We start from the raw sequence: 21,684 nt of genomic DNA on the forward strand, positions 1-21,684 counted from the left end.
AACATGTTATTGATATAAGACACTGTTGGACATAGATAATAAAAAAAACAATATTATTTACTACAGCGAGTTAGCATTTAGGAAGATAACGTCACTCCAGGACCATCTTACTGTAGTACATGATAGATTAACTATTAAACAATTCAATCTAAATGTGGCTATAGTTTTTAAAGTTTGGCAAACCTAATAATCCATATTAATAATTGTTCTAAATATTTTGATTCAGAGCTGTTTAACAGTCAAAATGTCAGATAATGATAACTCTGAAACAAAAATATATAAACTATTTGTAGAATTAGTACAAAGATGTTTACATGCAGAACACCTGAATATTGTTGGATTTACAATCACAAGAATGCACATGACAATATGTTACCAACCAAATGGTTACTGGCTCTCCACTGTAAACATTGCTAAAGTGCAGATTTTTCTGGTGATGGCTGAAACCGTTTCGAATGACTGGTTATAAAGGATTCCTCAAGCAGGGCTATACATCATTGAACAAGAAATGGTCATTCAATAGCATTGTGGTAAACAATTAAGCAATCGATTTGCAGCCCAAACATGTGGATTACTCTCAATAAACATAAAAAGATCCTCTGTAGGTTTACGATGATATATTCTGAGCGGTTTTCAGAGGGCAAAAACATGTTGTCATTGAATAACTAAACATATCTTGAGAAAACACTGTTAATAGTCAATGAAAACCCTGAGACCCATGCATTTTTTTTCTCTTTCCCTTTCAAATAACTTCATTTGGCAGCAGAGTAAAAATGCAGTTCTTGGCGGACAGGAGAATAGGTTATTCTTGCATGAAAGATCATGTACGAACTACAGGTAGGCTTTCCATGCTCTTGATGTTCTAGTACATGTTATGATACCGACAGTATGATACCGACAGTACTTGCGGTACTTGTAAGTGTCCAGTAGGATATGTGGTTTGGGTGTTCTGCAGAGACATCCACTGGTTGGGTTAGTGACCCGACGTCATCGACGCCCCAGGTTCACCACGCAGCGCTGGGGGCTGAGGCCTGGGAGTCGGGGGCGGCGGGGGCAGGGGCGATGGTGTTATTCGTGGTCGCGTCTGGCGGTGGCGGCGGTGGCGGCAGCTTCATGGTGCGAAAGAAGTCCACAACCTGACCTGGGACCTCGGCCAGGACGCTCTTGGCCAGCGCCTCCCGTGGGGCCTGGAGACGAGGGAAGGAGGAGAGGGGCGGAGGAGCAGGAGATAAGGAACGGAGGAGGACAGCGGGCATGGGGGGACGGAGCTGTAGTAAAGCGAAGAGAGCAGAGCTGGTGGAGAGTAAAAGGATCTAGAAGAACCTTAGAGAAGGTCAAGGTGGATCTCCCTTCAAAAACCACAGGTGGCTTTACAAATAAAAAAGCCCAGGATCTTTACGGCTCTCTGGCTTTAAAGCTTTATCTTCCAAACTTGAGGGTAAACTTGTCCTCATGGCTGATGGATAGATAAGCAGCATTTGCTATAGTCCACCGACTGGTTAGACTGGTACACTGATCTATCCTGCCCTCTAAGCATAGGGTATGAATGGGTACAAGTAAAATGTTAAATAAATAAACAGACAAGGCCTTGAAGAAGAATGATTGCAGCTGTGAGGTGTACTGCAGTAGATAACACAGCTTACTAGCCATTATACAAAGCCATGCATTAGCTTCCTAATGCTAAGGCCGATTTAGAGAGCATTTATCTCTTAAACGGGTACGCGGGGCACAGTCACCTTCCCACCTTCCCTAGAAAATATCATAATTTTTTCAACGAAGTCTGAGCCTTTACTTCTGTCTTGATAGACCTCTTAATTTACAAGTTTGAAGGTCTGGTTGTCGACCCTTATTTCACAACACTGTGCCGATAGACAAACTTGTGTTTCGCACCTAGCCTGGAGACCATCCTGATCACATGACCTCACATTCTGTTACGCTACACGGATCAGTCTGGACCTCGTTGCTTCGGGAGACGCCATTAATGTTTAGCAGCGGCATGTAGGTTACATCATCAACCATGCCGCCAGTCCCTAATTGGATCCACAACGTCATTACCCAGAACACAGTCCGCCAAGATTGCATTACAATTTCTGTAACTCGAGGTTGGCGGCAGGAGATCCAGACGGATTTGTGCAGGGAAACAGAATGGCAGGTCATGTGATTAGGATGGTCTCCAGGCTATTCCGCAGCAGCAAAAGTTGAAAACCCCTTCAACTTTTTCCCCACCGCGTTGTTTGTATCACAGAGGAGCTCTTTACCCAGAGATGTTAATGCTGTCTAAATCCTTACACACAAGAGGGGGAGGTGAAGCAGGAAAGCAGATCAAGGGCTGACAGACAAGACGAAGGGGCTGCGCCTACGCTTCTAGGGAGGGCTGGGTTCCGTTGGAGGCTTCAGCTTGAACGCATGGAAGAAGGAAGCCACTTGGTCAGGCAGCTCTGCCAGTACACTTTGCGCAAGGGCTGCTGTTCCGGCCTGAATGTGTTGTGTAGACATTGCATATACGAATTACGCTGACTTCAGAAATCCCCCACTCGCCAAACGAGGTCTGATGACATTGCTGTTTAGAATAAGGACTATTAAACTATACCTCTGTTGCTTCTTTTTTGTTAGAGAGGTGTTGGATGAGCTCATTATTAGGATTAGCTCAAATTAATACAAAATTTGAGTTGCTGCTGTAACTGCAGTATATTGGTTGCCATTTTGGTTTTGCTCACAATTAAATCCTAAAGAGTTGCACTGAATATTTTTGTTTGCCTGACGGGGAGATAAGAGAAAAAATATGATTTAGTTCATATTGGTTTAAAAAATATTTAAAAAACAACAAACAAGTAATCAAAGGATAATACATTTCTGTCAATCAACAAATCGAGTTTTCATCTTAATGGATTGGTGAATTGTTTTAGCAGTCTATAAGGGGCATAGACAACCGATCACAGAATCAACACACCTCATGCGGTCTCTCCTGCAATTCGCAAAATAAGTGTTGTGGTGATTGGCATGTGGAGCAAGCATGAAACAAAACCTGTGTTAAGATCTGGTGCTCAATCAAACCCTTGCATCTCATAGCACTATGTGGAAAGAGTTGGAGAATAGACACCGGGTCCGAACAGGGTCTTTATAAAAGCAGCACGACACACAGAAGAAGAGCAAACGTTGAAGGTTCTCCCTGCTTACGCGTTGGAACTGACGGAAGGGGACGAACTGCACGATGTCCCGCATGGCAGCCTCGCCTGTGGTGGAGCGCAGCATGCCGTCGTCCCCGTCCAGGAACTCCATGGCGCTGAAGTCGGCTCCGCCCACGCCGATGATGATGATGGACATGGGGAGGCGGGAGGCGTTGACGATGGCGCTACGCGTCTGGTCCATGTCCGTGATCACGCCGTCGGTGATGATGAGCAGCACAAAGTATTGCTGGTGACGTGGGACAGCAGGTGAGGGAAGGGTGGATAATTCTTTTTTTATAATTATAAAAAAGGCGAATGTTAAATCAATGCTAAGTAACTCTGGACAACCCTACTTATACAGAGTTACTCAGCATTCCCCGAGATGCAGATGGTAATTCAATACATTTGAGAGGTTTGTAGAGGTTATTGACTTGCAATACCTAGGCCTAGCCGCAACATGAATTTACAAAAAAAAGACTATCCCCATCACTATGAACTATCCCTTTCAGAAGGATGGAATTCAAATACTGATCCCCACCCCCTCCCACTATTATAAAGGATGTACATCTGTCAGAGGCTCACAATTAGCATGGGTAACTTCATGGCAGAACCAAACCTACTCCAAACCACATTTAGACGGTTTTCCTACATTTGCGTTTTGGCTAAAGTAAAAAAAACAAGAATATGTTCCATGCAATTGCTAGAAACCTTGACGCATAGTTAACTGTTGCACTGTTTAGTCCAATGAATGACCTCATGTCGTTAAAAAGTACTGCCATCGCAACCACACCCAAACATGGAGGCTTCAGCTTGCCCAGGAACTCACTGAGGCAGTGTTCTGCTGCATGGCCTGTTTAGCGAAGCAGGCCACGTGGTTGATGATGGGAGAGAAGCTGGTGGGTCCGTAGAGCTTAACCTGAGGCAGACACTGCTGGTAAGCGGGACACCACCCCTTCGATGCCTGGAAACGAACAAAACAAGCGTACGCATTACTCATTAAATTCAATTTGTCATTAAATTCCCTCCACAAATACTTGTTACATACCTAAAAACGCATTTGTTTTATTCTTAATAATTAATAAACTAAGAAAAAACATTTTAGAGATATTATGCATGCTCAGTGATGGTTTACCCTCTTGAAGTGGTAGAACCTTTTATTAAGCAAATATGTAGAGGCAAGTTCACCATGATTTAAGCTGTTCTATACTATTTGTGAATAATGATGTTAAAAAACATATTGCCTTTACGTTTAACAATGTCAGAAAGTGCTAGGCAACTAAACATTAGATCGTGTGTGCGTACAGCTTAACAGCGCAAGAATATGCATGCACAGGCTCCAACATACCGGCACAAAAGGGATTAGCAGGGTTGAAGTTGATGGGGAATTCATGGGAAACCTGGGAAAAAACCACACACCACCCCTCATTGAAGCCCTCTTCTGATTGATATGAAAAACCTGCATAGGCAAGAGGCCTGTTGGACATTCAGCTGACCTGCCAGGACGGGGGGACCTGTGCTCCGAACCCAAAGGCTGGGAACATCTTGTCGCTGTAGGGGGGGGGAGGGAGAAAGGGAGAGGGCAAGGGAGAGATCACCAATAAGTCATACTAACCAACCATTATTTATAGAATCATAACAACTAGGTAAGTGGAGTGTATTTTTGTATAGTCCTTCAACCAAATGACAGATTCACATGCTTCCCAGACGAGGTTCGAATAAGATTTGATGTTCAATATTGGATCTAGTCCAATTCTCCAAAAGTAGGAAAAGGAGGAAACCTTGATAAGGGACACACACTATTAGGACGGGAGAGAGGTGGTTGGACATCATAATGCCGTGTATCTTCATCGAGAATTGCAGTGAATGTTTTGAGATATCATTGAGGAGCGTGAGACAGGGGCCAGCACACCGGTCTCAAAGGTTCCTACTGCGTCATTGAGCTTCCAACCAGGAACCCATATAGTAGGAGACACTCCCGACACAAGATCAACCCGCCGCATACACCATAATAGATGAACAATGGATCCAAAGAACTGAACACACAATGAAACACACCGATGGAAATCTATCCCCGTCGATGCATTTGCGTCCTTGGAAGCAGGGACTCACCTGTCGTAGTCCTGGATCACCGAGCCCACGGCCCAGATGGCGGCCAGGTACTCGTTGTAGCCCTGAGGGTCGATGAAGTGGAGGGACTGGGGGGTCCGCGGGTCCCCGTTGGGAACCTGTGAAGTCTATGGCTATCTGAGGCAGAACCGAGACGAGGATTAGGGGGGGATGAGGTTGTTTATTCTGATGTCTGCCTCCTCCCAGGATCCACACTCACAGTATCAATTGTCAGCGTTGTTATCTTGGTTGTCTGATTGTTTGTCAAACACAAACTTAATACAAGCTTGCACACCTTTGTTAAAAGATACGACGATTGCCTGTTAATACGTTCAAATGAAACCGGTAGAGTCCAAGTCTGTTTGGCTTTACCCCATATAAACTGTACAGTAACACAAATATCAGTTTCTTCAGATTTTTAAGAGATGGTAGACTAGTCCTATTGCTGTATTAACAGATCCCCAAAAGTATCAAAAGACCATACTTACTGTAAAGTTGAGTTGACAGCCTCCCATGATGTAATCCAAGAACGTGTACTGCCTCACTATCTGCACATAAACATAATCCCAATTACACACTGATCGTGCTTAAATGTGCAGCTGGTCTTTAGAAAGCCTCGCCCCTTGGGCTTGTAATGGTGTACATATATTAACATGACATCAAGTCACAGTATGGGACTGACATGATAAATACACTGGCTTGACCTGACGAAATGAGCGACTACAATTATCTATCTCACACACACACACACACACACACACACCTTCTACGCTAACTTGACTGTTATACTGACCTGATTCAAACTTGATAAAAAAGAAAAAAGTTTCAACCTCATTTTGCACTACAGCACTCACTGCATTTTCTACAGTGAATTAATTTTATAGTAACTTTTGGAACTTCTAGACATTTGCAGTTAACGTCAACTGAGGCCTATAGTTGCATAAAAAAATATTGCGACACACATTTTCCATGCGTTAGTTGAGTGTTACGAATGGAAGGGTCATGTCATATTTGGGTGTTCTGCACTGCCTCATTGTGAGCCGCTACCAGATAAAATATAAAAAGACTGAAGCATGCTTCAAGCTAGTATCAAGAAATGCTGGTTTGTAAGCCGTTTTCTTGTTCGGAGTAAATGGAAGAGGGGGAACGGGAAAGCTCCTCCAACGAGTTAGTTCAAAATGTTCAAGCTCTGCCTAAGAACAAAAAAAGATGGAATGCTGATCTGTTTAAATTAAATGTAGAAGATAAGTATTAATCCTGTAGTTCATTATCATTCTACTATAAATGTTATGTCTCATTATTTTATAACTAAACATATACAGTACAAGCTTCACAAAACCAGTGCTTTGGAAAGGAATCCCCATGAATCCCCTCCGAAAGTTTGATTTGATCTCCAACATCCGCCACAACAACATTCCTCAACCGAAGGAGAAAAAAATACAAATACTGAGGGAAATCAATCCAAGACCCAACATACCTCGCATTTTTTGATAATGATCACCCCAGAGTTTTTATAGCCCTTCTTCTTCTGCTTCTTCTTGCTGTTGATGCATTCAAACTCGGCCTGGAAGGGGGGGGGGGGGGTGCCATAAAACAGGCACATCTGTGTCAGAGGTAGCGCATTACCGTCACCCCAATGAAGTTCCTATGATAATAATAATAATAATAATAATAATAAATTTTATTTATAATGCACTTTATATTCAAGAATCTCAAAGTGCTTCAGAGAAAAAAAGACCAAAAAACTATTAAAAAGGGGGAACCTCAAAGAAAGTTTAGCTAAATGCTCTTTTAAGAGATGGGTTTTGAGGTTCCGTTTAAAAGAGCTGTAGTCTGTGGAGCCCTCAGGTGGTCAGGGAGGGCGTTCCATAGTCTAGGGGCAGCAGCAGTGATGCTCTGCCTTCAATTCCAATATCCACACTGGCAACAAGAACAGGTAATTCAGATGGACAGGGGAATTGCAAGTAGACCATGTGACACAGACAAGTGCACTGACCCACATTTACACACACCTTACCGCGTATGACTTGGATGACTCTTGTATTTGGGCAAGGTTTGTCTCAAAGGTCCCTATGTAGTCATGGGACCCGCTGCTATTGTAGTCATAGCACTCACCTAGCATACAGGCAGCAAGGGACAAAAACAATGTTTTTTTAATGGCCTGGTAGATAGAAAAATGATATTAATTTATTTAGCTAGGAATGGCTTTGAATTAGGATGGGCACAGGACAGGGGAAGAGAGAAATGCTTGTTTTGACTGATGTGTTGTTTTTTTTAAATCATTGCATTTATTCTCTTGTCCAGGAAATGGAAAAAGGGGGTCACTCATTGGCCTTCTACAAACGTCAAGACAGGATACACAGTCCAGCAAACATAATGCTGTTAAAGGTCTTCAGCCATTGATGCGATTTGATATTAACATGATCAGACATGAGTTGGTCTCCTTGGCAACGCAGTTATATAAAGGGCCAATAAATGGCCTTTTTTTTTTACTGTGTATCCTTCTGGTTCAATCTAACCAGTATCATGATGGGCGGATGGTTTGAGACTGAAAACAGAGAACACAGGAGGGGAAATGGTAGGCCTGAAGACCAGCAGGAGGAAAGTCTAGCCCACTAATGAGTACCAGCCTGGATGAGTAGCAGAAGAACACACTTTGACCCCTTTGATGAACTCAAAAAACGCCAAAGACTACAAATCAATAAATTCGCCCCGCAATACAGAGCTTTAATCTGAAGCACACACAGCAAAAGTTGTGAACTCACTTGTAGCACTGTCGACTGGGAAGTGCCACACTCTGACAAGCTTGTTGTTCAAAAAGAAAACGATACACACATCAGCTATAATGGTTTTGTTTATGCTGGGTATGGGAGCACAACACATGACCTAACAGAAAGTACCTTATTACGTCATGCGTAGACAATACGGGTGATTTTAGCTCCAAACAAGTACAGACCACAGCAGCACAGCTTAAGGTCGATTGTACAAGAGGCATCCATGAGCTATTATCTTGGGCACTTGGCCTGCAGCATTGTACCTATGACCGAATCACAGCCGTGCTGTTATTCAGTATAACAGCACTCCCTTTCATATGAACACTTAATTACTAATGATTACCAACTCTGTAGGCAATTTGTCTTCATTTTAGGGAATTATTACTACGCAAATAAACGAACACTGTAAGATTGGGGGAAATGCAAGGAAATCAGCCTTGTAAAACACACCATATAATCCAGACATATGCAGGTATGAATATTTGTATGTTTTAGTATTGAGGCATAAGCTTCTATGTGTTAATGTATGTATGTGTGTATCCATGCATCCGTGTGTGTGTGTGTGTGTGTGTGGTGTGTGTGTGTGTGTGTGTGTGTGTGTGTGTGTGTGTGTGTGTGTGTGTGTGTGTGTGTGTGTGTGTGTGTGTGTAAGTGTTTTTAGTGCACCTTTATCCGTCTCTCTATGTCGCCCCCACAGAGTGACTGCAGAGGCACCATGAAGGGTTTCCACGTGGGGCTCAGGTTGTTCATCACCACCTGAAATGAGGAAACCAAAAAAACACCCTGCAATGAGCTGGTGTGCTGGCCAGACATTAGCCGCCACACGTGAAGCGATAGGAGAGGACTGAGGTTTGAGGCATGAAAATGTCTTGCTGTCATAATGGGCAGTGTCGCAGTTTAGTGCTTTTTATTTGTGTGGCCGTTCTGATGTCTGGGGGGAAAAACGCTAAGAGCAGGTAGAATGGAAACGTGTGTGTGTATGTTGACCTGACGTTTTCTCGTCAGGTCAAGCCAGTGTATTATGATGTAGGTCCCATGCTGTGGCATGATGTCACGTGTATATATGTACACCATTACGAGCCCTAGGGGCGAAGCTTTTAAAGACCGGTTTCATGCCAGTAATGCACATCTAAGCACGATCAGTGTGCGTCATTGTGTCCTCGCCTCAGTCCGGTGAGCCAGCTGCCAATCTGTGTCGGATTGCTTGTAGATTCCAGAAAAGGATCCGAGAGTCCGAAGAAATCCTTAAAACAAACAAGTTAACGTCACATGCAATCAAATGGAATGGATTTATTTCTTCTGATTCTTCCTGTCAGCGATTATTATCATCAACCGAGTCCACCTTTTTATCCAGCTCCTAGCAGCCATCTCAAAATTCACCACTCTGTTGTCCGTCTTCTCTTCAGCAAACAATCTTGATAGAAAACAAAAATAAGAATACATCTAAATATATAGATAACTGTATGTGGACACACAGTTGCTAGATGACAACAAACAAAGAGTACCCCCTTCACATGGAGATGCTAGTGAGTGACCTACTGTGATGGTCCCCTCCCAGCCGGTTTCCCTGTCTCTCCTCAGTAGGGGTCGAGTCAGCTTTCTGGAAGACACAATCTAAACAAAAACCACAGAAAGATTGATTAATTGGATTCGCTTTTGTACAGTTTTGGCTAAAGTAAAAAAAACAAGAATATGTTCCATGCCATTGCTAGAAACAGAGTTCTGAGCCTGTTGGGTTTCATTTGAAGCGGTTTTTGACCTTTAATATATTGCTACCATTGAGCTAGACTGTGTTGTTGTTGTTTGTGGAATTATCCCAAATTTGGGGAAGAACATCGTTTTAGAAAATACATGACATTTGGGTTGCTTGACTTCTAATCTGATTTATTTCCAAATGTAATAAACCAAAGTGAGAATTTAAAAAACAATGTCCAACACACTTTCTCAACCCTGATATCTCACAGTTTTATTAAAACCTGTATGAGAAAGGTGCAATTTTAAAGCAATGTAAAACAGTAAAACCTCAAACGCTTTAAACCTCAAAAGCAGCCCAATACTTGACAATACTTTAACTGGTCTCAGGAGAAACTGTCCTCACCTGGCCCACGGTGCACTCCAGGGAGACCCGAGGAAGTCATCATCCTCCAGGTCATAGGTGGCGTTGTCAATGTCGTACACAGAGAACCTGGATTTTTCTGCACCACCTCAAAGAAGTAGTCGATCTCAAAGTTTTGGAAAACTTTGGATCTAGGGTATGTTTATTCGTTCCGTGCGCCCAACCTGGACAGACAAATGTTATTTCAGACAAGCTTCCATGAAAAACAAATGTTTGATAAAACACAAGTTAAGTTATTGTAATAACAACAGGCGAGGTAGTGAGCGAAGTATTATATTATATCATTATTATAATGGCAAAAATGACGCAGACCCAGTAGTAGGTCCTATGTTCCTGGTCCCTGTGTAACATTGTTTTTATTATTGTATGTGTTTGTATTATTGTATGAATATATTTTGCAAGTAGAAGTATCATCACGGACTGGGGCGTTTCTCTCCTCCACACTGACCTCATACCACTGGGACTCCGAGGAAGTCATGTGGATCACCACATAACGGATCGGACTTTGAGAACACGTCCATGTCCAGGAGATTGTTACAGAGACGCTCAGTACCACTTTGGATAGGAACTGAGAGTTCCCGGGTCCCGCAGTCGGGGCTGGTCCAGCGGCCATGACAACCTCTCGTCAAACACACGCGATCCAGCGGCTCTGTGAACGTAAACAGCAGGAAGGTGTGAATCCAGCTTTTCCACTTTTTTCAACCTTATGGTTGCGTACTACTAGGCAATACGTGGTATGGAAGTGGAAGCGATGTGATTTTACTCATACTCTTGATTAACAGTTTCCCGTATGCCTAGATAGTCAGATTATAAGATGTTTTGGTGAAGAAAAAAGCACATTCCGTTAAAAAACGCGTTGGGTTACTCACTGTTACGCTAACCCAAATATCCTGTTAATGTCGCGGTATAAACCGTTTCATCATACACATTGTTGCAATTAAAGTTTACACAATGGTGAAAGATACTCTCAATATCCATATTTGCCAGTGTATGCTGCATTAGTAATATCAATGTGGATCTTTTAAGAGTTCTTACCATTTGTCTTGGGGCGATTGAACCGTTGTCAGAGCTGCTGGGGCACGGAGTGGGCGTGGTCCGCCTCTCAGCACCCGGGTGCGTTTGTTTTCGGTACTAGTAGGGCCAGTGTTCTGACTATTACCGTGTTCGGCCAGATTATGCTCCCTCGTCATATTTTGCTACCGTATCGCGACTCGATAGCAGAATCTGTAAAACTCATGCTACCCTATAAAAAAGTGCTACTTTATTTGTTTGATAGTGGCAATTGGTCTACAGATCAAATACGCTATCAAACTATGGTCCCACTGCAGTATCACTTGTGCTATTTTCACCACTAATCACCCAATGTACACTGTAAGAATAGGGGGCATATTTTGATACCGTTTTATTGAAAACTTCAGGGTGTTCTGCCAATTTATGCTACCTATCAATTGTGCGACGTGGTTGTCTGCGCATGCGCGTCGACAACAATGAACATGCGTGCGCATCCACAATTTGTGCTACTATTATTTTGGCTGATGGTGAGTACTTCTTTAAAACATGTTTTTAACTGCGCCTTTTGACCGGTAAGCGTGTAAATATGTGCATGTACCAACTGGCTTTGCTGCTAAATGTAGAAATAAGATTATATATATATGTGTTATCTTAGGGGACTGGGATCGGAGAAGGTTTTGTTCGGTGGTGGGGGAGGGAGGCGGCGACATCTTGTCGTGTTATAACAAGGATATGTATCGTATGTTTATATCAATTCTAAATACTTGTGTGTTATTGCTTTTTTTGTTAAGCGATGGACAAAAGGTGGGACGAATTATTTGACCTACTTTCTCACGGAACATTCCCGGCTGGGTATGATAAGTCCCAGAAATTAAACCTGAGGAGGTACGCTTCAAAATTCACGTTAAAGGGTGAGTTTCCAAAGTACATTAAAATGTGGATAGTGTCTTGGTAAGATTGCTCTTTAATGATGAAAGTTCTTTAATGAATGTTTACTGCAGAAGGGAGCTCTACGTTAGAGGCGAAGAGCCATTAAATCAAAGAGGATGCAAGAAACTCTTCACAGAATTCCACTCCTCTCCAATCGGGGGCCATTCGGGCATCCTGAAAACCCGGACTGCAATGTCCTCCAGATTTTACTGGCTTGGCATGTCCGTGGACATTAACAACTGGGTAGGCAATGTGTTTGAGTTATTGTTATTGTATTGTTATTGTTATTTTTTGTGTTTTATTAACAACTACTTTCTTAAAGGTCTTGGAATGTGATAAATGCCAGAAGTTTGGAAAACCTTCGACTGCTGCACAGCCATTACAGTGTATACAGGTAAATGTGTACAGTGTTATCTTGATATTATCGTACAGCTATTAATAAAGAAATATTGAGAATTAAAAATAATTGTATTTGTTTTACCTTGATAGGTGTCTGCTGTCTGGGATCTCGTTGGCATTGACCTGATAGGGCCTCTCCCAAAAACTGTGGATGGCTTCCAGTATATTTTAACAGCCACAGATTACTTTTCCAAATGGGTTGAGGCTTTCCCATTAAAGACTAAAACCGCAGCTGAAGTGGGACGCCACATCTGCTCTATTATTTATAGACATGGTTGTCCCAAAAGAATCCTATCTGACCAGGGAAAAGAATTTGTTAATGAAGTATGTGCATTTTAAAAAGGCGTTTGTAGTAAATACAATTCAGGAATAATTCCTTTCTGTTTTGGATTTTTTTTTACTGTAACTCTTTTTATTTCAGCTCAACACCAGCCTCTGCAATATGTTGGCTATTGAAAGGAGTGTGACAGCTGCCTATCATCCCAAAACCAATAGTCTGGATGTGAAGACAAGCCCACAACATAAGCAGCAAGTTTATTTCAAAACTTTTTAGTATAGCTTGCTGACAGCGGGTCTTGTTTCGTTCCACTCTGATTTCCCGAAACGGGAACTGTGTTGCTTTTAAACCATGGATAATATAAATGTATTCACAAATTTATATCTATTACTATTCATTCAATATTGATATGTATTTCATACCAATACGTGATGTAGTGCATCGTTGGGCCAGACATTTTGAAGCATTTGTGAGACAGGCGTAATTTAATTTGTTTATATTGTGTTTCTTATTTTACATCTTAGAGCTCTCATAAAATTGGTCACGACAAGCAGAACACTGGATGTCTTCTTGGAAGCTACGTTGTTTTCATTAAGGGTAGAAGGTCCAGACCACCACCAACAACACAGTCCTTTCCTCCATGATGTATGGGAGAGAGGCTGTTTCCCATCCGAGGGTTCCTGTTGACATGCCGGTCAGTTTCAGGAGTCCTTGAAAAAATTATCATAATTGAATGAACGATTAGTAGATTTTCCTCCATCCATAAACATAAAATTGCACATAACAGGTTGAAACTGTTTTTGATTACATTAAACTGTAAAATACTTGGAATGAAGTTACTATTTTTCACACCTTGTTTGCATTTCAGCTTTCCACCATCAGTTTGCCCGAGGAGGAGGACCTTTCATTCATTTTGGATGAAAAAAAATAAAGTCGATGGAGTGTGTAAAAAAAAGAACTGCGGAAAACATCTCAAAGTCGCAGGACAAACAGAAGCAGGCATATGCTAAACGTGTACAAAAGAAGAACCAAAATACACTGTCTTACTTGAGAGGAGGTGCTTTGGTTCAAGTGAAGAGGGAGAGGAAGGAAAGGAAAATGGAGCCTGGCATGATGCAGGGTTGCATGTAGCTTCAGTCCAAAGGTCAGTGGCATCAAACTGCAGGAAGCATTGCCATCAAAAATAGTTTCTTAGTCAAAGTCAATGCAAATTCCATCACCTCAGTCACATAAGTGGATTAGTCTGTGTGGGGTCATGCACTATAAAAGCAAGGTTACTTTTTACATTATTAAAACATAACTATTGATTACACTATTATTGGGTATTTGGTCAGTCTTCTGTGAAATTTATTTTTTCTACGATAACATGTACCATGTGTGTACAATGATTTATATACTCACCAATAATGATTTGAGTTGCCACAGTTTAAAAGCTTTGAAAGAACATTGTTTTCTAGGGAAGGGCAGAGGACAACTGTGTGGTGTTCTTTTGCTCAAAAAAAATGCAGACGAGAGCATAATTGAAATGGTAAAGTATAACATAAAATATGTATGACCATAACATTTATCTCATTGTAGATTTTTTGGTGTACCAATGCTCTTTTTATTGTTTTTTTGGTAGGTGCAGTGTGAATTGTGCATTAGATGGGCACATTTTGAGTGTGACCAATATGGCCACGACAGGAGCGCTCTATATTTCTGTAAGAAATGTCTAAAAGGAAAATAAAGATTTACGATCTTTGGTTGTTATTATTATTTTTTGAATAATTATTCTCTATTGCATATTCAGTATAAAACACATACAGAATCCATTCACAATATATATATATCCGTTTTAATAATATCTTAGCAACACTTTCTTGTTGAATATATTTATTTAGTTTAAATTAATATTATTGATGCTTTTTCTTAAATGCTATGTATATATTTTTACATTACATACATTGCCCACACTGTACCCCTGAAATCTTCAATAAAGACGTTATAATACAGCATCAACTATAATCCCCATATTCTTACAGTGTCAATGGTGTGTGTCCACTACTGTTGTTTTACAGTATGCTGTAAAACACTTGATTCTGCAGCGGGTGCATCTTTTGATAGAGGCAATGGTCTAACCATTAAATATGCTGCCAAATACATAACGTAGCATTTTTTAATAGGGTAGCATGGTTTGATAGACTTCTAGTGACATTACAGTAGCAACAACTGACAAGCGAGCATAAGAGACATTCAAGTGAATTCTGCGTTTACAATTTTATTTTTAGAAGATGAGTGACATAAAGCAATCTAAACAGTTATGAAGTTCAAGAAATATATGAAGCATACAGGCCACCACAGAAGACTGATAATGTTGTTTTTAACACTATAATTCTGAATACAATTATTAAAAACAACCTTAATGTCAAGGCAGTTATATAAGCCTGCAGCTCCTATCCTTTAATTCATTCCATGTTGATAGTCATTCTGTTGGTAATGCATATACGTATGAATATGAACATCCTGAATGTTCCAAGAGATAACACTTTCAACTAACCATGCGTGAGTCACGGGGGCCACCGGTAGTCTTGGGGTCTGGTTTGTCCTTTTACTTTGATTTGAGTCTGACCAGTAGCACAATTGCAAGGGAATTCCTGTTAAAGGGCTCAAATAAAATAAGATGCCATCTGATAATACATATATATAGATTTACATAAGAACCAATATAATACAATAAGGCTCTTCAAAAAGCATGTACGAACCAAAATTGTGTGCAAAGCTTACTACCAAAACAAGGATAACTAAAATAATCAACACGAGGTGAGGAGACTAAGCTGAACAAAGCAAATATCTCACAGCGTTGGCACTGATAGACCACACACCGGTTACCAAGGCGACTATAGCTACTGGGTCACAAGCCAGCAATTTCCACTGCACACCACCATATATAGGTCAGCCACAGGTACAAGCCAGTTTCAACCACAGCCTATGAGTCAAGTACGAGCACTCATCTTGAGCCATTCAGAGCTGGTTCATACCTTCTCTATATGAGTGCTTGCTTGACTGGAGTCTTCATTGGGAGGCTTCAGTTTGAAGAAGTTGAAAAAGTGGCCCACTTGGTACGGCACTCTGCCAGGACACTCTGAGCTAGAGCAATGCTGTTTTGCCTGCGAGGGAAGAGAACACACAAATAACCAGACGAGGTAAGCCTTTATTTATTATCTTACCCACCAATTTATATAAATATATATTTTCTTTTTACTCTTCATATATTTATGAATGATCTAATAATGATTTATTGTCCAATCTTAATACCGGCGCTCACCTTGAATGCCCTGAAAGGCACAAACTGGACGATGTCACGGAAGGCCACGTCGCCCCGCGACGACCGCAGCAGTTTGTCGTCGCTGTCGAGGAACTCCATGGCGCTGAAGTCGGCCGCGCCCACCCCGATGATGATGATGGACCATGGGGAGGCGGAGGCGTTGACGACGGCAGTTTAGTGTCTGGTCCATGTCCGTGATCACGCGTCGGTGATGATGAGCAGAACAAAGTATTGCTGTGAGGGACAGGAATGTTGTTGGGAGCGGGCAAACACACACAGGTGGACAGGTAAACACAGAATGATATAAGCGGACGCGTCAGGGATCGGGCAAAGTGCAATGCTTGGCTTGTCTAACATCCGATGCCGTGCAGAAAATGAACTAAAATAATTCTGTTCAGACTTTACAAGAAGGGATAAAAAGAAATTATTAGATGATCCAAGGAGTTGTTTCAAAGAAGTCTGTTTTCCGACAGTGTATCTGATTAACAGTCGCTCAGCTCATTCTAAATCACTAGTCAAATCTGTCATGTCTGACTGTAACTACCTTAAAAAACCACATTAAGCTGGATCTCTCTATACTAAATTGACAAGATGAGCTATGATGAGTGCAGCCAGTTCAGCTACTGGTCCACATGGCTGCTCCCGATAGGGGTCGGGTAAGCGCCAGCTAGGACGTTATCTCACCGAGGCAGTGTTCTGCTGCATGGCCTGTCTGGCGAGCAGGCCACGTGGTTGATGATGGGGGCGAAGCAGGTGGGTCCGTAGAGCTTCACTACCGGGCAGACACTGCTGGTAGGCAGACACCACCCCTTCGAATGCCTGAACATGGAACCCACAAGTATTCATGGTAAGCATATACAACATGGGTCGCATTTCCACAGAGATAGACTGTTGGATCACAGCATCACAGGTAAATATACAACTTTTGGAAAATAAGCTTTGGACCGACCATGACAGAATGGATAATCTGGGGTAAAGTTTATCGGGAACTCATGGGACACCTGGGGAAAAAGAATCAATGTAGTATTATATAATCTAACCTAACTGTGAAACAACTCTCAACAAGTCTCTATTTTAAAAACCCTGGCTCAATCAACCCATGGATAGTGTCTTTAAAAAATCGATTTGGTCTGCACGAATGAAGAGGAAATATAATGTTTTATTCTCTACGGAATTGTTGAGAATATGCACTGACACATTGATATTTTTGAATTGAAATTGGGTAGGATAGAGGAGTCAACCGATAGTGACGTTATTGGCGACTCATTCGAGTTGGATGCAGTGGATGCTTTCAAATGATGAATGAGATTTTGAGGTGACGTGACCACGTAACTATATCTCTCCTCGTGTCGTTCCATTGTCCCCATCCTACTGGTAACTACTGGAGGATTTTGTAAAGTAGATTAAGATCACATGCTACAACTAATTTGCGATGGTTTTTTTATTGGGTTGGACATACCGTCCCAGTGGGAGGCACGATGGCTCCAAACCCGAAGGCGGGAAAGGTTTTGGTACTGCACAGGTAGGAAAGAGTTCAGTATTATAGTGAATTATCGCTTGTATTTCATAACTTTTGAGGTCATTTAAAGTTAATATTTTCACATTAACAGGCACATTAATTGACTCCCAAAGATAATGATGACTATTGTTGACATTCCTCTGGAAACATTAGGACCCAACATAGAGGACGGGTTGTTGGTAAATAGGGAAAGGACAACGCAATGTTTGCCATCAGCACTGCGGCTCACCTGTCGTAGTCCTGGATCACAGAGCCCACGGCCCAGATGGCGGCCAGGTACTCGTTGTAGCCCTGAGGGTCGATGAAGTGGAGGGACTGGGGGCTCCGGGGGTCCCCGTTCGAGGCTGTGAAGTCTATGGCTATCTGGAGCAGGCGGGGGGGGATAAGGATCAACTTATGAAGCAGGAAAACGTACCGCCAAGACAAGGTGCAACATCGTACTGATCCTTTGTATTCATGGCTTGTTCTGCCACCCACCGTGAAGTTTGAGTTGGCAACCCCCCATGATGTAATTCAAGAAGGTGTACTCCTTCACCACTGAACGTTGAATACAAAGCTTTTATTCTTACATACACCATTCATTTCGATAACATATCAGATGTCTTATTTTGACATTGTCATTGAGGGCGGTAGCAATCACTAATATTGACTCCGCAGATTGGTGGATGAAGATGATGTGGACCATATATTAATACATTTAGACTGACTCAGTTGTCACTTTTTCTTAAACAAATTTGTTACTTGTGACCTTAACCCTAAGCCAAGCAAGCTTATTATAAACATGATATGACATATACCATCACATCTCTTGATGCAAAATGACACCAGAATTCTTGTAGCCTGCTTCCTCTCAGACTTTTTCCTGTTCACAGCACTGCAAACTCAGCCTGAAAATCAGGAAAAAAATATCTACATTTTGACGAAACACCCTTAACACACAAATAAGTGCACACAAAAACGCACACAATTCCCACCGGAGATGGTATGTGCCGGCTTCCAACTGTGACAGTGTGGTCACAAAGGATCCGATAATGCTGTGGGCGCCGTTCGTGTAGTGGTCGTAACAGTCCACCTGGGGCGGGAGAAGGACCACAGACCACAATGTCATCTAGTCTCCTCTCACAAGTCAGAGGCGCACACACGCACACACACACACACACACACAGGTGCATTAAAAAACAAAAAAACATTGCATTCAAATGGTGCACACACCACCCAGCTACTTAAGAGTGCCACAGACAGACCAACACAGACTGTGTGTGAGAGTGAGTGAGTGAGTGAGTGAGTGAGTGAGTGAGTTGAGGTGAGTGAGGTGAGTGAGTGAGTGATGAGTGAGTGAGTGAGAGATTTTTCACACCTTCGTGATGCCTGCCATGAAACTCGGGCCGGAGGCCGCAAGCATACCTTCGTCAAAAAGCTGTTTTCCACACTGGGATGCGCTGTTAACTGAGCCACACACACAAGTTAGAAAATGTAAAGAAAAGCTAAAGAAAATAACAGCACTACATCACACTGTTAATGAAGATTTTAGGGAGCAACGTGCAAGGTTAATACAAGAATGCAATTATTACAGTGGTAGTTGTGTGCGTGTGCGTGTGCGTGTGTGTGTGTACTCGATGGGTTTTCCCACGTCGCCTCCACAGAGCGACTGCACAGTGATACGGAAGGGCCTCCATGTTGGATTCAGGTTGTTTTTCACCACCTGGGCGACACAAGCCGATATGAGGGCGGTTGAACACGGACTGCTGTGAGTAGTAAGACCGCTGTAAGACCGTAAGACAAGACGGTGGAAGGATTGTTATGCTGTGTACCTCAGTTCTGTGGGCCAGCTGCCACCCAGCTTCTGTCTGCTTGTGGAATTCCAGGAAAGGGTCGGACCACCACAAATACTGCAATAAAATAATTTCACATAAACCAAAGAGACACATATCATAATAGCCCGCCTGAAATCTGAGACAAACTTTGTCAGTATTCTTTAGAAAAGGATGGAGGAGGTACACACGACAATAGTTGGGAACTGTTGGATGGGAAGGCAGTGTCCTCGGAATCCCAGTTAAGAGTATGAATGCCTTTTAACTTTTTGCACACCTGGCCTTCTCACAAGGAAGAGGTACAGGATCTCAAAGTGTCGGATAAAAAGCTATAATATCGTGGAGGTGCAGGTTGCTGTACCTTTTGTCTAGCTTCCGAGCTGAAAAACTTCAAAATGAGCCACTCTGTTGTCCTGAATCTCCTCAGCGCAGATCTTGGAAGAAAAATATTTCATTGTTTGTTCTTCGTTATATTAAATTAAATTCAGGTTATAGACCATTCATCCTAGTAGTCTAGAGTGATATGATTAAGGGGAAACCTGTCCTACCCGATATATGCTAGTTAAAGATATATACTATAGAGCCAGTCACATGTAGAAAAGAAATACTCATTATTGACTGATCTTTTTATATACTTTGTCGCTATCGAAATTGAAGCAGCAAGATAAGTAATATTATTGTAAGGTTGACCATGAATGTTCCATTGTACTAAAGTAAACTCGAACTTCTGTGAACGTTCTTGAAATAGACCTGATATCATAGAGGAGATAATTCCATTCTTTCTGAGGGCCTTCCATGGTTGCATAACTACGACAATAACAACATGACTGAGGAAGTTTACTGTGATGGTTCCCTTCCCGGCGTCCTCCTGTCCTTCAGCAGAAGAGGGCGAGTCATCCTTCTACACGAACAATCTGAAGGAACGTCAAAATGCTTGAGGATACAGGGAACCATTACTCACATACAGCACAGCACGAATGGGAACATATGACAGCACACAATACATATCCGAGCGCAAACCATAAACAAAGCAGGGCATTTAAGGATAGTGGTTTCGGGTAGTTTGAACTCCCGGTGTAACGGTTCCAGGTTCAAACCCCATTGTCCATATCTTAAACCGTAGGCACTTAGCATGCAACATTCATCTGTATCATGCAAGTGCGGTGGATACAAGTGTCCTAAAGTTGCTTAAATTATGTGAGAGTGGACTCACTGGGCCTAAAGTGGCACTCCAGCTCTCCAGGAAGGTCGTCGTCTCCCAGGTCATGGACGTGTCGTTGTCGAGGCATACACGCAGAACTTCAGCTTTTGAAGCGTCTCAAAGAAGTAGTCAATTTAAACTTCTTGGAGAACCTTGGATTAAGGCTGTTCAGAACCATCTCGGTGGCGACCAAACTGATGGGGGTTGGAGAAGCATTGTACAGATATACAAAAAGCATTTATTAATGTGCAGAATTAATGATGTACTATACATTAACTTTTGTGAGAGATGTAAGACTGATTGTGTTTTCACCTGAAAGCATAGAATGGCTGCACAACACAGCTTAATATATGTGCCGCTTTGAATAGATAATGGATAATAATGTTGAAAATGTGTTTTAATTAAACTAAACTAATCCACTTAAAGGATGTCTGACGGCTGTCCTCCCCCATAATCTATTCTGAGTGCATGGAGTAGGCCTATTGGTGAACTTATTTTGCAATAATGTTTGCAATCATGCAGGGTTTAAATAAGTAATATGTGTACTGGAGCAACTACACACCTCATACCAGCCAGTTCCTGATTCGATGTACAACGCACAGAGTGGATCAGACTTGGAGAACACATCCATGTCCATTAGATTCTCACAAGAGATCGTCAGCTCCACCTTGGTCACACATTGGAGAGGAACCACGGGCACTGGCCCACCGGTAGCCATTGCAGCTTTTTAGACGCAAAAAAAAACCTCAGCCCCAACAGAAACTTCTCACTGAATAGAGAAAGCATTCATTGATGACAACTGAATACCATCTAACCTAATCCTACCATCTAAGAATACCCTACTGATATTTCAATATTAGAACAGTCAAATTTTACATAAACAATACACAAAGATTCCCTATGCTGCTGTTCACGCTAGTCAGATGCCATCTGACAGCAGTGGGCGTTTCCCCTCACTGACGTTATGTGGAATGTACACAACGCCCAAATACATCATGTCGACTTTAACACAACACCCAAATCCATTTAATTAATGTCCGGTGTGGATTAAGTGAATTATATCATAATT

The 21,684-nt window shown here is 42.1% G+C and overlaps 1 long non-coding RNA gene and 1 pseudogene across 1 annotated transcript; one reads left to right on the plus strand and one right to left on the minus strand.

The window, feature by feature from the left end:
* Nucleotides 1-1,104: 1,104 nt before the first annotated feature.
* Nucleotides 1,105-21,476, minus strand: LOC130377675 (copine-3-like; annotated as a pseudogene).
* Nucleotides 12,234-12,992, plus strand: LOC130376964 (uncharacterized). The gene is made up of 4 exons (XR_008894116.1): nt 12,234-12,347; nt 12,427-12,498; nt 12,594-12,827; nt 12,925-12,992. It is a non-coding gene; the product is annotated as an uncharacterized LOC130376964 (long non-coding RNA).
* Nucleotides 21,477-21,684: the final 208 nt, after the last annotated feature.

The sequence above is a fragment of the Gadus chalcogrammus genome, chromosome 23, assembly GCF_026213295.1.
Source record: "Gadus chalcogrammus isolate NIFS_2021 chromosome 23, NIFS_Gcha_1.0, whole genome shotgun sequence".
NCBI lineage: Eukaryota > Metazoa > Chordata > Actinopteri > Gadiformes > Gadidae > Gadus > Gadus chalcogrammus.